Here is a 17660-nt window from a genome sequence, read left to right as displayed (position 1 = left end):
GAGAAGGTCTTGTGGGAGCCTTCTCTTCTCCAGATGGAGCAGCCCCAACTCTGTCTTTTTTTTGTTGTTGGTTCTTTTTCCTCTTTTATGGGAGCCTTCCAGCATAATGCAGCATTTTCATTCCAAGTGACAGGAATCAGTAGTATATGTTTTGCAAACTGCCACAACAGAGTAGTTGGATTTAGTTTTTCTAATAATCAACCCCCCGTCTGACGTGCCTGCACATGTCAGGAGAAGAAGAAAGCAAACATTTCTACACAGCAACGTGGATTTTTGAATTTATTTATTTAAATTTTTTTTGTTCTTGTGGAGAGTGAGAACCCATCCAAATCTAATGTAATCAAATATTTAAAGAGGTAATAATTAATTTTTAAAGAATTGAAGTGAACCGTAACTAGGAAGAAATGTTATTGTTTATTTTTAATGCCAGAACAGTATTCCTGATGCATTTTTAATATTTCATTAAGGCAGTAACTTCCATACTGTGTTTTTTTTTTTTCCCTTTCCGTCTCACTGATACTTTTTCTTTTTCTTCTCCTTCCTGAAGAAAGGTGAAATATTGTAAGCAAAGTTAAAGCACGAACTGGTGCATTCTTTGAGGAGCTTTTGTCATAAGTAATTAAACGCAAGCAGAAGTATGTTTAAACAAGCTAAGACACAGCACCTGGCTGGGAGCTGGGCAAGTGCTGCTGTGAATGCATCCTTCTCATCAGATTTTACTTTCTGTCCTCACCTTTTGAGCTATTATTCATTATTTTTATTCTTTAATTTTTATTTTTATTTTATTTTATATTGATTTTGATATTATTTTTTGTGCATTTTTATTTTTTAATTTTAATTTTAATTTTTAATTTTTAGTTTTATGCTTATTTCTATTTCTTATTTTTATTTTATTTTATCTTATTTTATTTTTTTAATATTTATTTTTAATGGTAAGGTTTTTTTAATTTTCTTTTTCTTTTATTTTTTATTGTGTTTTTATTGTGTTTTTATTTTTAATTTTAATTTTTACTTTTATGCTTACTTTAATTTTAATTTTAATTTTTTATTTTATTTTACCTTATTTTATTTTTTATTTTTATTCGTTTAATTTTAATATTTTTTATTTTTATTATTTTAATTTTATGTTTATTTTATTTTATTTTATTAATTTTTGTTTTTAATTTTCATTTTATTTTTAATTTAATTTTGATTTTTATTTTTAGGATAGGCATTTACAAGGAAGGTTTTAAAGCCCACCACTCTCTGAGCCTTTCGAACCCCTCAACTGCTGTGTGTCAACCTTTGATTTTTTTTAGGGTTTTTTTGCCTTTTTTTTAATGAAGTGTCTAGCACATTTTGAGCCTTTTCTCCTCCAAATTGTGCAAGCCTGTTTACTACATTCTGGCTTCAGCCCTAGTTTAAGGTGTGAACTACCAAAGTGGAAGGAGGCACATGCCCATTAACACTGCTGTGTAAAACAGTGCTTGACAGATGGGTGCATGTCTATTGTAAAGGCTGACTGTGGCCAAACTCTGCTCTGGAGCATGAGGATCTGAGAAACTGCACAGCCCTCCCTCCTTCCCTTCCTTCCTCCCTCCCTCTCTTCCTTCCCTCCCTGCCTTCCTTCCTTCCTTCCATGGTGGAACACTGGAACAGCTTGACCAAGGAGGTCAGTTGAAGCCTCTCTTCTGGAGTTACTCAAGGTGAGTCTTGATGAGGCCCTGGGCAACCTGATCTAGTTGGGGATGTCCCTGCTGAGTGCAGGGAGGTCAGACTGGATGCCCTTTGGAGGTCCTTCCTAGTCTGGACCATCCTGTGATTCTATGATTCTAATTCAGGGAAAGGACTAGAAGAGCACCTTTAGAAGCAATGGACTGACAAATATGCAGGCTGAAAAATAGGAATGAACTGAACAAGTTCTTCTCTCCACCAAATGGATAATACAATGTGAAGAAATGTAAAAAGGTCAAGTTAGGCATGTAAGGACTGACCAAAAAAAAAAAGAGTCACACTCCCACACATTTGGCTCACAGTTTGCAATATGTGTGTTTAGTTGATTGAGTAGCCACTAAAAGTATATGGTCAGCTTTGTTTGGATTTGATCTGTCACTTCTTTTGTGATGAGTGGCAATGATTATATGACATATGTCACATCGTGTCACATCACTCAAAACACATTAAATCAGGGTCTACCCCATCATGTCTGAAGACACAAGAATGCTATTCAGTGTGATGGGACATGATGAGATATAACTCAACAGCTTAAAAAACAAAGGGAAACTTTTGTAGGTGTGACAGGGATCCCAGAAATTGCATTTAAAAGAATGTTAAAATCTTTAAAGATCTGAGGTCAAAGATGAAGTCAGCTTTCTGAACTTATTCATCACCTTCTTATCAGAATTCCCCATTAACGAGCTGCTTTTGTAACTTCTGCTGGCCTTGATTTTCCTTGTTAATTGTCTTGGAAGATATCTTCAATGTCTGGAGTTTCCATTAGGCACTAGGGCAAATGAGAACTGAGATGAGTAACACCCATTCCGTCCCCCTTTTTTTTTTTTCTTCTTACTAGCATTTTCCCATCAGAAAATCACCCTGGAGTTCCCTACCTTTCTTTTCAAAAACACTGTTAAGCAATTTACAGCCTGAAGATCCTGAGAGTCTTCCACCTTTCCTGCACATACCAAAGAGAGACTTGTGTAAATTCTCACTTTATTACCACACCTGTTAGAAATCACTGCTACAACTTAGGTGTGAAAAAATGTGCCTGTACTCTACCTAGCAAGCAATACCTCCCTAGCAGCCTGCATGTCAGTGCATCCCCACTGCTATAAACCAGACACAACTACTTTTGGTGACATTCACTGTAACTGTACGTTGACAAGCTCCCTTTTACTTTACTACATATGGCTCCACGTCTCCATAGCTACTCTCATGAATTCATTATTCATTAAATAAGTGATGAATTTACTCAAATATTGCAGCCACATGGCCGACACAAATGCATTCTAATATTATTAACACGTTGCCAACTTGCAACTCTTCGAAGTCTGAGTAAATGTTTTGACAAGAAGAGGCAGCAAGAACAAATAAGTAGTAGCAGCCTAGATGAAGTTCAGCCATAGTTCTAACAGCTTTAAAGTCTTAACAGTGTTTTCACTGGGGCAGTACCAGATAAATTGCTCTTATGTGTGCATACAAGAGACTAAAATTCCTTTGAAAGTTTATAATTTCTCATGGGAAAACACAACATAAAAGTTACTTTTGCTCATAGAAAAACAACACCATATTTTCCTATCAACCTTTGCTGTTGGGAATTTCAAACTTTTTTGCATTTTTTCCCTGTGATTCTTTGTTGACCCAAGGGAGAGGCGTTTACAACATAATTTGCTCTCGGCGTGTCTCTGTAAATCATTGTAATACTTTCTATGGCTAGAGAGAGGGGGGAAAAAAACCAACAAAGCAAGCAGTACTCAAGCTGGACAAGCAAGCCACTTTTCTAAGCCTTCAGTAGTGAAACAATATCCCTTCTGTATCAAGAGGACAACAGTGACATGAAGAGTTACACAAAAGAAATGTATTTTACAAGAGCTTTGTTGGAATATTTGTATTTAGATGTTGCAATGGAATGGAATGGAAAGATTTATTGTGCTGTCTTTGCTTGCATTAAAACATACAGAACGTGGAGGTATCTTGGTGACTTCTTGGCATGAAGGGACAGTTTGGAGAAGGAATCAATTTTATCCTTATTATTTTTCAGACCTGTTGTTGTCACTCTTGTTGTCCAGGTTTAACCACATAGGCTCAGATTAGGTGCTTTAAACAGAACCTACTATAAAAAAAATGCTGGAAACCTGTAGAGCCTCTCAGCCTCACTTTTTTGAGACCTCTGCTAATATCAAGGCTCATTCAGTTTTACATTAGAACTTGATGACTTGCACACTGGTTGAACCTTCACCTTTTACAACCTTAATGGGGATTTATTAGCTATTTCACAGTGTGTAAATTTGAATCTAGGTCAGATGAGGAAGAAAAATAGGGCAAATCTGGGCCTTAAGTATAACCTGCATATAATATATCAGGATAAAAAAAAAAAAAGAAAGGTGCAAAATTAAACAGATGATTAAAAGTGTCTAGAGCAGTCAGAGTTTAAAAAAAGAGCTTGATAAATTAGGGGTGTGTGTAGGCTGCTTTTTTCCCCCCCCCCCAGGAGTTCAAACTCAGGTGACTGGTGAAAGTCTGATTTCCACACAGATTCAGCAGATTAAGGAGTTAAAATTGCTTGTTAACCTGCTTCTGCTAACTGCTGGCAAGAGGAAATGTAACACAGGTGGGTTTGATATTCCTGAGATTAAAGCTTTTGTCTCCCATCAAATGGTCACCACATTAAAGCCCTTTTAATGAGGTATTGGAAGATAATGAATGGGAGCCTCTAATTCACTGCAGAAGAGACAGCCTGACTCTGCTTTCACCCCGCTGCAGCCAGGTATCTAAAGCAACATATTAGTCACACTTAGACCAGAGGAATGGTAATGAAATAGCCACTACCTGCTGCTGTCCTCATCTGCTAAAAATGAATCTGCTTCAGGTGCCTGAACTTTCCTTCCCAGCTCCCTGGAAACTTGACATCAGATATTCCCTGCATAATGATACCCATCCCTTAACTCTTTTGGGAAGAGTATCCAGAGGGGAAAATATCACAGAATCACAGAATTAACCAGGTTGGAAAAGACCTTCAAGATCATCTAGTCCAACCTATCACCAATCAACTAAAACATGGCACTAAGTACCTCATCCAGTCTTACTTTAAACACTTCCAGGAACAGTGACTCCACCACCTCCCTGGGCAAAATATCTGCCCTGGAAAGGAAGGAATTTTACAGTGTGTGTGCATGGGGAATAAGTAGGGGGGGAAATGGGTATGAATTAAAGTTATTGCTTACCTATCATTCATCCTGATACTTAGCAATGCCCAGAAAAACGATAGCAGGAATGAGTAAAGGTTGGAAAAGTCTTTCTGGTTCATCTTGTTTTGTCCTTACTGGTTGATGGATCCACCCTCCTGCCAAGGCAAGGTACACTGCCTGTTTAGTTATTCTTAATAGAATCGGCTCCAAATATAAATAAAATAAAGATCCTGAAAGGTTCTCCAAACCAGATTTATTTTGGCATGCATATGCAGGAAACTATGTACTGTAGCAAGTTTTAAATACTGTATTTGGACACTAATTCTCAACTGCCGTCATCAGTTTGCTGACAGCCATCTGCTTGGACCCTGCTCCTTCCTCCCGTTCAGCACCGTTAAAGTAAAATATTGACAGAAACAACTTCTGCAGCAAAAGTGGAAAAGTTAATAACATAACTGAAGTCACACAGGATTTTTTTTTTTTCTTCTCTAATGTTCTGGAGCTCTCCTACAATTTTTTGTTGTTTTATTCATGCCTTAATTTAGAAGTGTCCCACCCGGCTTAAAAATAGGAGGTCGTGTAGCCAGCTATGTTTAGACGACACAGGTTACTGAGGAGAAGTCTATAGCCATAAGTGCTTACAGGATAGTTCATGTGACTTAAGGCTAATGAGCATTATACATGGTCCTGGAGAAGCTGACACACTGGGAGGTGTGTTGCCAGTCAGAACAGGGAAAAGAAGTCATCCCAGTCAGGTTGTCACAAAGGCTGCCAAAAGATGCAATGGCACGTGCAGCACAGAAGCATAGATTTGTTTGGGTTGGAAAAGGCCTTTAAGAGCATTGAGTCCAACCATTAGCTAACTCTACCAAGCCTGGTGCTAAACCATGCCCCTCAGAATCACAGAATCAGCCAGGTTGGAAGAGACCTCCAAGACTAAGATCAGCAAGTCCAACCTCAGCATAGAGCAGATTGATGTAATTCAAACTTACCTGCAGAAATCTTGGGAACAGTAGCATGGAGGGCCCATGCCATCCTTTTTTCTCATGCTCAGTACTCTCAGGGGTGCCTTGATATTTCCAGACAGACCCTGAATCTCCTTGGACTGAGATTTCTTTTTAACGTTCAGCACATGGCTTATGATGTTCCCCACCTTAATGAGTCTGAGCTGCCTCAGTTCAGTGCAGAGCAAGTTGTACCTTCAGCTTTTTTGCTTGAAATGTCATTAAAGCTTTTGCACAGGTCATAGGGCAATGCTCAACAGAAGCCTTCGCCACTAATTATTTCAAAAAGAAAAGTGAACGTGGGCTCATGTACACACAGACACATCCAGATATACATTCCTATAAATAATTTATTTATCATACCTATTTATAATACATGAATCTTTCCTATTTTATGGTGATACCATCGCTGGTTACAGATTTACATCTCTTATTAAATTCCTCACACAACAAAACACAATACTACAGAAATATATAGCCCTACAAACTGATTCAAGACTTCTAATCCAAGTGGTCTTACCCTCTGCAATATTCCTTCCTAAATTGTGCCATTACATCCCACAAATTGGCTTGCAATGAAAGGTAATTTCTTTTTATTCTCCTGCAGCTTCATGGGGGAGAGGAAGAAAGAATCAATCCCATAAAGAACAGCACAACACTTTTCAAGCTGAACTCTCCCAGCGCACACACATCTTGTCTGCTGCTTTACAGACACATGCACATCAAACCTGAAATCATCCCTGTGAGAAGATGGGTGTGCTCACTATGCTGAAGAGATCAGCAGTAGGTTTAGTGGAGAAAGTAAAAGCCTTTGGGCACGTGCAAATAATAAATTAAAAAAAAATCTGAAATGTCTATTTTCCAAGCAGAAAATTTGACTAGTGATGCAGAGAGCCTAGCAGACGCTAAAAATCGTTTGCGTGCGAAGACAATGCCTCATTGTCAAACCCAACACTTGAAAAGAGGAGCTTTACATTGTTTGCAGAAATGTTTTCAATACTTGACCTGCTTTGTTGTGTTTTTTTTCCTCTCTTTTTTTCCCATTAAACAAAACTAAATAAAGTTCTTTCTGTCGCCCCGAGAGAGTGCGTTAGCTCCCACTTCATAGAATCAGAGAATCACGTAGGTTGGAAAAGACCTTCGAGGTCATTGAGGCCAAGTGTTAACACAGCCCTGCCTAGCCACCACTCAGCACCACATCTACATGGCTTTTGAAGACCTCCAGGGATGACGAGTCCACCACTTCCATGGGCAGATTTTTCCAGGGCTTGAAAACCCTTTTGGGGAAAAAATTGTTCCTAACGTCCAGTTTAAACTTCCACTTGCACAGCATGACACCATTTCTTCTTGTCCTACTGCTTGTTACTTGGGAGAAAAGACTGACCACCACCTGAGTCCAACTGCCTTTCAGGGAGATGTAGAGAACAATTGTCTCCTTTCAAGCTTCTCTTCTCCAGACTAAACACTCCCTATTCCATCAATTGCTTGCTCACAAGATTTGTGCTCTAGATCATTCACCAGATTTTTTTTCTCCTCTTTGGACATGCTCCAGCAACTCAATGAACTTCTTGGAGTGAGGGGCCTAAAACTGAACCCAGTATCAGAGCTGCAGCCTCACCAGTGTTGTTGAATACAGGGGGATGATCACTACTCTACTCCTGCAGGCCACAGTATTTCTAATCTGAGGCAGGATGCTGTTGGCCTTCTTGTCCACCTGGGAACATGATGGTTCATTTTCAGCCAGCTGCGACCAACATCTCACAGATCCTTTTCCACCAGACAGCTCTTTACTACTGCTCACTTCTTCCTTCCCTATTCGCAGTGTTTCCTCCCTCATTTTGAGCTAATCTCCCCAAACTTTGTTTAATACTCTACCACTCTTCATAGACCTTGAAGCTCTGCTTGTCCAGACATCTGAGGTGCTCAGCTACATATCTGGAAGTCCCCACTCTGCACTCCTTTAAGCACAAAGACAGTGGTTTTCTTCTTTCAGTAGTTCATAAGCTGAAATGTAAGGGTTCATGAGAGAATACAAGTGATTAAAATAGATCCATAAGGCTGGGAAGCCATCCTTACCACACATACAGCAAGAGCAAGCTTCTATCTTGCAGGTTCTATTTGATGGTCTGTAGCTGGAGGTGCTGAGGTATCCTCAGTAAACCACAGGCAGAAACCACATAAAGATGTGATTGATAGGCAGGAGGAAGCACTCCTGTTCATTTTCTTGTGTGTGGTCTTCTGAAGGTACAGCCAGTAAGATCTCCTGCACAGGTCCATGAGTTTCCAGAAGGACCTTTAGAATAATCTAGGTATTTTCCAAAACCAAAAGCATCAGGAAACCCAAAGCATGGGAAAATACTCAGAGAAACAAAATAAAGCATGAGAGAAAATCTATGGAAAGACATTGCTGTTGCTTTAGTCAGGCATTTTTCCCACTCTTCATGTAGTGGGAATAAGCACAACAGATCCAGCACAGCTTGGCTGCCTCTTTCTGTAATCTTTCTTAAAGGCTTTCACAATCAAAATCCCTGTTAAATGTTGTAGCATTTAAGTCCATGCTTTAACAAAGTTATTTTTTACATTGTTGGATATTGACAGAAGAAAAAACTCTGCTGAGCACCTTATACACAAGTCCAACTACAGCAGACTTCACTGGCTGCTATTATGGGGATGTCAGAAAGATTTGGGCACTTCTCTGTTGTTAAGAGCTGTTGACCAGAGGTGCAGAACATAGATCTCCACGCACTCCCACCAGCACTGCATGCCACTGGCACGATGTCCATCAGGGCTGCTCCCAGGTGGCAAAAGCCATTCGTCAATGTCTGATTCCATCCAACACCTGCCCAGGGAGTTCTCTGCCTGTAAAGCTCTGGCCACAAGGCCATCGAAAAGCTGCAAAAGAAGAGGAAAATCAGTGAAGGTCTTTTCTATATATACATGCCCCTGAAAGAGTAATATCATAATGCAAACTGCTTCTTGGTTTAGCATCTTCAATGCCAGCATTTATGTCAGCTGAGTCTTCAAAGCTGACAGTTGACGTCACTGGAGAGTCTACAAGGTTTCTCCTAGCAAAGTCTCACAAAAGAGAACAGCTATTTTCCCAGCAAACCAAATCCTTCTCCCTGACTAGCATATGCTATATAAATCCATCCACCACTCTTTGTAACTCTATCTGATTGTAAGGTCACACCTTTAATGAGCTTCCTAAAAGTTTAGAACAAGTTTCTGTAGGGACACAGGTAGGGTTTTGTTGATCTCCAGCCATGGCTGACATTCTAAGGGGGGGGTGGGGGGAGGGTTGTCCAATTTCTGATTAATGAAAATTCTAATTATGTCTAGATAACAGGGAGAGAGGCTGAGAGATGTTTCCATGTTACTTTAAACAAAGAAGAGTAAAGGCCTTATCTTAACTATGCCTTGGCACTGCAATGCGAAATGGTCATGCCAAATTAATTTTTAATGTGTTCAATTTATATTACAAAATTTCTGCAAGTGTGTGATTTTTTTTTTTTTTTCTAAAGCTGGAGTGCTACTTCACTTACAATATTCCCTGAAGGTGGTTTGGTGTTTTTTTTGTTTTTTTTTTTCTTTCTTTCTTTTTTTTTTTTTTTAAGAGACTCTTAAACTGAAGCCATTTTAAGGGTTTTATGAGACATTATGTGAGCTTTCATATGCAAGTTAGTCGTTAAGTACCAGATATTATATTCTGTAATATGCTTAAGTGATATTAGAGGCTGTATATAGCCTGCAGTAATGGCTATTGCTGCTTTTTTAATTTATCAAGAAAATGTTGCTTAAATAAGGAGCAAATGAGTGCTTGGATGTAGAAAATATAAATGTAAAGGAAGTAGCAATATTGTTGTGGCATACTTTGTACTCTCAGCTTCAGCAGGCAGCAAAACCAAGGTCCACTTTCTCCTACTTCTACTGACATTCATGCAAGTCCCAGGTGTCGTGCTGGACATATGCAAAAAGAGAGATTTCACCAAGTCTCACTAAGCACTGAGCATAGCCATTACTCTCCAGGACTTCATGAGAATTAATATTATGCCCCCAGTAATGGGATATTTTTTTTTTTTTGGTACAATTCCTGGCATTCAAACAAAAAAGCCATCTCTCATTTGGACTTAAACAAATTAAGTCTTTGAATGTTCAGCCTGCGAAGAAAAACGTTTCTGTTAAGCTGGATTCACTGGTCAAGCTATAAAGGCTAGGATGAAAAAAAATAAACAACAAAACCAAACAAAACCCCCCAACAAAACAGCAACAAAACCCAACCCTCACATGTCTTTTTTTTCTCTTCTACAAGAGTCAAAGAAAGAAAAAAATAAGAAAGAAAAAAAAAAAAAGAAACCTTTAAGCTGACAAGCTTGTAGAAATAGAAAAGTGAAATAGAAAAGTCACTTGACTTTCCTTTCAGATGTGTCTCTTGCCCTGTGTCCTGACACAGAAGCAGAGCACTTCTGTAGCTGTGCTGCAGGGGAGTGGGACACAGGGGTGTTTTACGCTGACAGCCCTTGGCAACAACACCTTATTTTGGCCACAGAGTTCCCCACCTGCCCTGACCTCTGTGTGAAGCCCCAGCTGATGGCAGAGCTGGGTCAAGTTGAAACATTCCTCCTCTCACCATGGATCACTCTTCTGTGCCCAGCTGCAAACTCCCACTTTCAAGCAGAGCTATGATTGAAGAAATGTATTTCAAATGAAAAATAATATTTTCCATTTTCTTTCCTTCTCCCAGCTGCTGATTCCCACCCTGAATCCTGTTCTGGATCTGTGATTAATACCTTTTTTTTTTTTTCTTCCAAAATCACATCATCCTTCTCTTTCTGTCCCTGCCTCTCCTTCTCCCCCCCTCTTCCTGATCCTCCTCACAGCTGTGGATCCTCACTGCTCCTTCCAGTCACCATCACTGTCAGCCCTGCTCTACTCCCTCCCCTGGCTCACTTAAATATTTCAGAGGAAAGTAATCCAGCTTCATCCTGGCTTTATGGCACTGCCTCTCCTCTTGTCTGCACTTATCCACACTTGCTGCCTTTGGGAGGAATGAGGCCCTTGGCACCCTGGAATCTGCTTCTTTTTAATGAATCCCCTTGCAAACGAGCATCAAGTTAGGCACCAAATCAGCAATATGGACCTCAGTTAGTCCTAGAAGGAATTTGAGGACCCTCCACCGAAGAGCAATTTCTGAAGGAGCACATGGGCTTTCCAAAGTGATGCAATGAAAACCCAGGATAAACATCTCCAGGCTCCCTCTGCCTGGTCTCCGCCTGTTTGCTGACCTGAAATCTGGTCAAAGCAAAAAAATCAGCAGCCCAGAGGGACCTTTCTGGCAAGGAAGAGTTAGTCTGTGAGCAGCAGGTCTGTGCTCCAGGGGAGAGGAGGTCAGGACAGGGTTAGTCGCCTTCCCCTGCAGGATAAATCCTCTCTTGGCCATTTTTCTCAGTGTTTATGACTAGCATGAGTTCTCGTCATGGACCAGGAGCTTGGACCCAGCCTTGACAGCCTACAGTAGCTGTCAGGAGAACTCTATATTTACCAGATGACAAAACGTTCCTCCTCTCATCACGAAACTCTCTTGATGGCTCCCAAGTCTGTAGTAGTCTTCACGGACATTTTAGAAGCTTTTGGTGTCTGCAGCCCATGCCTGGAGATTTCTTGTGGTTAGAGGACAAACTGCTGCAGTGATTTATCCATCATCCCTTTGATGAGGTGGCTTCTGACATTCTTTGGAGAGGTCCATGAAGGGCATTCCACCTTGAGTGACTAAACAAGTCACAGTGCTGTCTGGGTTTGACCCTTCCTGGGGCAATTTCACAGGGAGCTTGGACTGAAGACTAACAGAGAAAAGTGAAAGAGGAGTAATAAATACAACACCTGCATCACCTCTTGCCCAAGTTCTGATCTGTGCTCCCTCGCTGTGGTGATCCCCAGCACCAGTCTGCTTTGTTGCAAACTCCCTTCTTCAGGCACTCCTGGGCTCTGATTTCAGCAGCCAACTTTTACTCAGCACAAAGCTTTTTCATATGGTCCAAACCATCTGACTCTGTTCTCCAAGGATATCTGTGGAAGGCCCTGTATGGAGGTTTCCTGTTAAGTGTCCATGAGGTCAAAGGGTGACTTGGCTTTTCTAAGGTCACCAGCTTTACTCCTGCAATACAGAGCCTGAACTCTTTATCCTTGATGGGCAGCAGAGCATCTGCTTCTCTCCTCCCTCCCACTCTCTTTGTGTACACAAAGCCTCAGTGTATTAATGAACTATTTTCACATTCTTCACCTCATTAGCCCACATGCACATGCCCTTGAGGCAATTTTGTACCTACTACCTGTGTGTGCATACATCCATCCATGCTCACATGCTCTTCACACGTGCCCAAGTACCTTCCCCTGATCACATACAAACAGATGTTTATATATAGAACCCATATTACAGATTTAAATTGATACAGGAACATAAATCTGAATAAATCACAACTAAGCTGTAGCTTAAAATAAACATTCTGGGGAAAAAAATAAGCAAATAAACTTCTTTATTTTTTCCCTTTTTTTTGGCAGAATGTTTATTTATTTAACAACAGTGATGCAGTTGCTTACACTTTCTACAAATGTTTTATCTCTTCTTCCTCCGCACCTGTCCCTGAGTGAATAGAGCCACATCTGTCTCATCTTGGCATAACAAGTACACATCTACATCTGTGAAAGATGATTCCATTTTTGAAGGAAACACTGTCTACTTTTTACACTCCTGCAGTCTGCTAGAAATTATTGCACAATGGATTTTGTGTCTTGCAGGAAGGCTGCTAAATAGTGAATAGCCAGTTTGGAAATGATACAACAAAAGTAATGCCCTACTTTAGCTAACAGATAGCTAGATAGAGATAGAAAATATGTATTTATTCTAAACTTTGCTTCTAAGACAGATGCACTGATTAATGTCACCTTCAACTTACTGTTTCTAGCACAGTGGACTCTCACTTAAAAAGCTGAGGAAATAACTGTACAGGGGCAGGAATAGGCTTGAAATGCTTTCAGCCATTAGCTGACGAGTCAAAGTGTAGATGAAGTTGGTAGAGAGTGAAAAAAATAGCTGGTGGTTGTTTAGGGGAGTACATCAGATAAAATAGTCATCACAGAATCATTTTGATTGGAAACAACCTTTAAGAGCACCAAGTCCAACCATTACCAAACTCTACCAAGGCTGGTGCTAAACCATGTCCCTCAGCACAACATCTCTGCCTCTGTTAAACACCTCCAGGAAAGGGGATTCGATCACGTCCCAGGGGAGCCTGTTCCAGTGTCTGAGAACCCTCTCAATGTGGATATTTCTTCTAATGTCCAATCTAAACAATGTCTGGTGCAACTTGAGCCATTTCCTCTTGTCCTATTGCTTGTTCCTTGAGAGGTAAGACCGAGCCACAGCTCACTTCAACCTCCTTGAACTGCTCAGGCAGTTGTAGAGAGTGAGAAGGTCTCCAGACTAAACAATCCCAGTTCTTTCAGATCATAGAATCAAAGAATCAGTCAGGGTTGGAAGGGACCACAAGGATCATCTAGTTCCAACCCCCCTGCCATGGGCAGGGACACCTCACACTACATCAGGCTGGCCAGAGCCTCATCCAGCCTGGCTGCAAACACCTCCAGGGATGGGGCCTCAACTACCTCCCTGGACAACCCATTCCAGGCTCTCACCACTCTCATGGGGAACAACTTCTTCCTCACATCCAGTCTGAACCTCCCCACTTCCAGCTTTATTCCATTCCCCCCAGTCCTATCACTACCTGATATCCCAAAAAGTCCCTCCCCAGCTTTCTTGTAGCCCCCTTTATATACTGGAAGGCCACAAGAAGGTCACCTCAGAGCCTTCTCTTCTGCAGACTGAACAGCCCCAACTCTTTCAGTCTGTCCTCATAGGAGAGGAGCTCCAGCCCTCTGCTCATCCTGGTGGCCCTTCTCTGGACATGTTCCAGCATGTCCATATCCCTCTTGCAATAGAGGCTCCAGAACTGGACTCAGTACTCCAGGTGGGTTCTCATGCTCTTCATAAGATCTGTTCTTATAGTGAAATCTCAGGACAACAGAAGATGGAGTTTGGCTCATTTTCCAGAAGTCTCATACTGCCATATACTTGCTTTGACCCTTCTGAACAAAGTTCATTTGTGGTGAAGAACCAGCTCCAACCTGAACCAGGGCATTGGAAGATGGGATGGGAGAGACCATGACCAGTTGTGTGAAGACCCTTGGTCCTTTCTGAAAAAACATGTTGGGTTGTTTTTCTCCACAAAACCATATGGAAATACAGGGTCTAGGCATGGTATCAGTGTCAATTGTGGGCTCTTGGTTGAGTGCAGCCACATACTATCCAGGGTTGTGTTATTAATGACATTCAGTAGCTCATTAAATAAATGAAGAGCTGAGCTTTGGCTGATGTAGTTAAGGGTTTAATGAGGTAAAATAGCAAAATAGCCAAAAGCCTCTTACTGGCTGCATCACCAGTGATACTGAACTGATGAGCAGCAGTTGTTAAGCACTTCTTTTATGGGCTCAGCTATCAAAGCTGAAGCAAAATTAAAGGAAAGGTGAAGTAGCCTGAAGCTCCTCTTTCGCTGTTGTGTTTCTCTCACCATTGCTACTTCCCCCTCACACAATCATAGAATCACAGAAATATTCAGGTTGGAAAAGACCCTCTGGATCACCAAGTCTAACCAAGAACCCCACTCCACAAAGTTCACCCCTAAACCATGCCCCAAGCACCACTTCCAAACCACCTTTAAACACATCCAGGTTTGGTCACTCCACCACCTCCCTGGGCAGCTCATTCCAATGCCTGACCACTCTTGCTGGGAAAAACTTCTTCCTAATGTCCAGTCTAAACCTACCCAGTCATAGTTTGAGGCCGTTCCCTCTTGCTTTATCACTAATTACCTGTGAGAAGAGACCAGCACCAACCTCTCTATAATGTCCTCTCAGGTAGCTGTAGACAGCAATGAGGTCTTCCTTCAGCCTCCTCTTTTCCAGACTAAACAGCCCCAGATCCCTTGGTCAGTCCTCATGAGATTTATTCTGTTTCACAAAGCAGCTCTTCTAAACATGTCCTGGAAGCTGTAAAAGCAATGGAGAAGGGTGACTCATACAGGTAGTTTCACTCAGCTTCCCACCTGGAGGGATTAGCCCAGGGAAAGTGCTAATCCAGGACGTTGGTGGGACCTCTGCTATCTAGTATGGACTGTGTCATACCTTGTGCCAACATTTCTGTGTCTGCTCACCAACCAGATAACTTAATGTTTTCAGTCTGTGTGAATGGCAGAGAAATTTCACTGAATAACGAGGCCAGGCTAGAAAATAGAAACTTTGTCTATGGAAAAAAATCTGCCTGTAGTAAAATTTCCATTCATCACTTTCCATCACTTCCTGGCCATCTTGCTGCCTTTGCCAGCCTGGAGATCTGTGTGAAGCATGAAAAGACTTCCTTGCTTCCTCACCCACTGAGAGATTCAAACTTAAGGAAAAAAAAAAAAAAAAAACCAACAAGTAAATACACTGACAGTGATGCTTTCAAAGCCAAATGTTATTATTTCTCTCTCTCTGCTGCTTTTCCTTCACTGTGCTACAGGACAGAGAGAGGGTGAGAGCAAGGCAGAGTCATCCCCTTGTGATGGCAAAACAGTCCCAAACTGTGTTCATGAATTTAATTTCAGAATTTAATTTCAGAAGTGAAATATTTTATGGGGGAAAAGAATTTCATTCAGAAAATATTATTAATTACAGTATTATAAAATATTATTAATTATAATAAATGCAATGGTTTAAAATATATCTGTCCAGTGAAAGCACAAAGGGCAATGGACACAAACAAAGGCAGAGGAAGTTCCACATAAACATAAGGAAAAAAATTCTTTATTTTGAGGGGAGCAGAGCACTGAAACTTGTTGGCCAGAGAGGTTGTGGAGAATCTCTTCTCTGGAGAGATTCAAAACCCACCTGGACATATTCCTGGATGATTTACTCTAGGTGACCCTGGTTTAGCAGGGGAAGTTGGATTAGATGATCTTCAGGGGTCCCTTCCTACCCTCACCATTCTGTGATTTAATCAAAAAACATTTTTGGTTTCTACATCATTCTAAAACTCTCATCTTAGAGAAAGGGTCAGTCCTTAATTCTTCAACAAATGGGTTTGATGATTTTCTTTTAAGGCAAGTGTGGAGGAGGGAGGACAATTTGTACTCAGCTCAGCAGTCTTTCCATAGGCTATATTGAAGGATTGAAGCATAGGTCTCAGATGCCACCAAATCAATTCTTTATTTTTTTTTTATTTTCTTGCAGTACTATCTTTAGTCTTTATCAAAATTAACTGCTTGATTTACTCAGCTTTCCTTGGAACTTATGATTCATATCTTCCCTGTTCCCCCCCACCCGAGCACCCCATTTTTGCCAGACCTTTCCAACTCCCAACTGCTGTTCCATCTTCTATATTAAGCACCCCAGGCTCTGATGTAGTTGTCAGTGCCTTGTACTTTGAAAGCACACACACACAAGCACATTAGTGAACTGAGATTATCTTCTACCATGGCCTTCCAGTATCTAAGGGGGACTACAAGAATGGTGGGGAGGGACTTTTTAGGGTGTCAGGTAGCAAGAGGACTAGAGGGAATGGAACAAAACTAGAAGTGGGTAGATTCAGATTGGGTGTTAGGAAGAAGTTTTACACCATCAGGGCAGTGAGACGCTGGCACAGGTTGCCCAGGGAGGTGGTGGAAGCCTCATCCCTGGAGGTTTTTGCAGCCAGGCTGGATGTGGCTGTGAGCAACCTGCTGTGGTGTGAGGTGTCCCTGGCCATGGCAGGGGGGTTGGGACTGGCTGAGCCTTGAGGACCCTTCTAACCCTAACAATTCTATGATTCTATGTGGGAGGCAGGCACCAACTTCAGACTCAAGACTTTTCACAATGTAAATAAATACTTTACATTTAATTTTGTATGTTCTTCTTTTTTTGTGTGTGTGTGTATGTAGTATATATATAACATTAAAAAAATTATATATAATCTATATATTTCAATGAATTAAATAGGTAATATTAAAATACATATATTTAAATGAATGAAAATAAATCAATAGTATCCTTGTATATTATATATATAATATTAAAATATATGTATAATATATATTTCAATGAATTAAATAGAGAATATTAAAATGTATATTTAAATGAATGAAAATAAATTAATAATATCCTTTTGTATTATATATAATATTTAAAAATTATATATAAACTATATATTTCAATGAATTAAATAGAGAATATTAAAATACATATATTTAAATGAATGAAAATAAATCAATAGTATCCTTGTATATTATATATATAATATTAAAATATATGTATAATATATATTTCAATGAATTAAATAGAGAATATTAAAATGTATATTTAAATGAATGAAAATAAATTAATAATATCCTTTTGTATTATATATAATATTTAAAAATTATATATAAACTATATATTTCAATGAATTAAATAGAGAATATTAAAATACATATATTTAAATGAATGAAAATAAATCAATAGTATCCTTGTATATTATATATATAATATTAAAATATATGTATAATATATATTTCAATGAATTAAATAGGGAATATTAAAATGTATATTTAAATGAATGAAAATAAATTAACTATATCCTTTTGTATTATATATAATATTAAAAATATATATAATCTATATATTTCAATGAATTAAATAGATAATATTAAAATATATATAAGTTAAA

Source organism: Indicator indicator, chromosome 5 (assembly GCF_027791375.1).
Source record: "Indicator indicator isolate 239-I01 chromosome 5, UM_Iind_1.1, whole genome shotgun sequence".
Taxonomy (NCBI): domain Eukaryota; kingdom Metazoa; phylum Chordata; class Aves; order Piciformes; family Indicatoridae; genus Indicator; species Indicator indicator.
Note: the sequence above shows the minus strand (reverse complement) of the source record.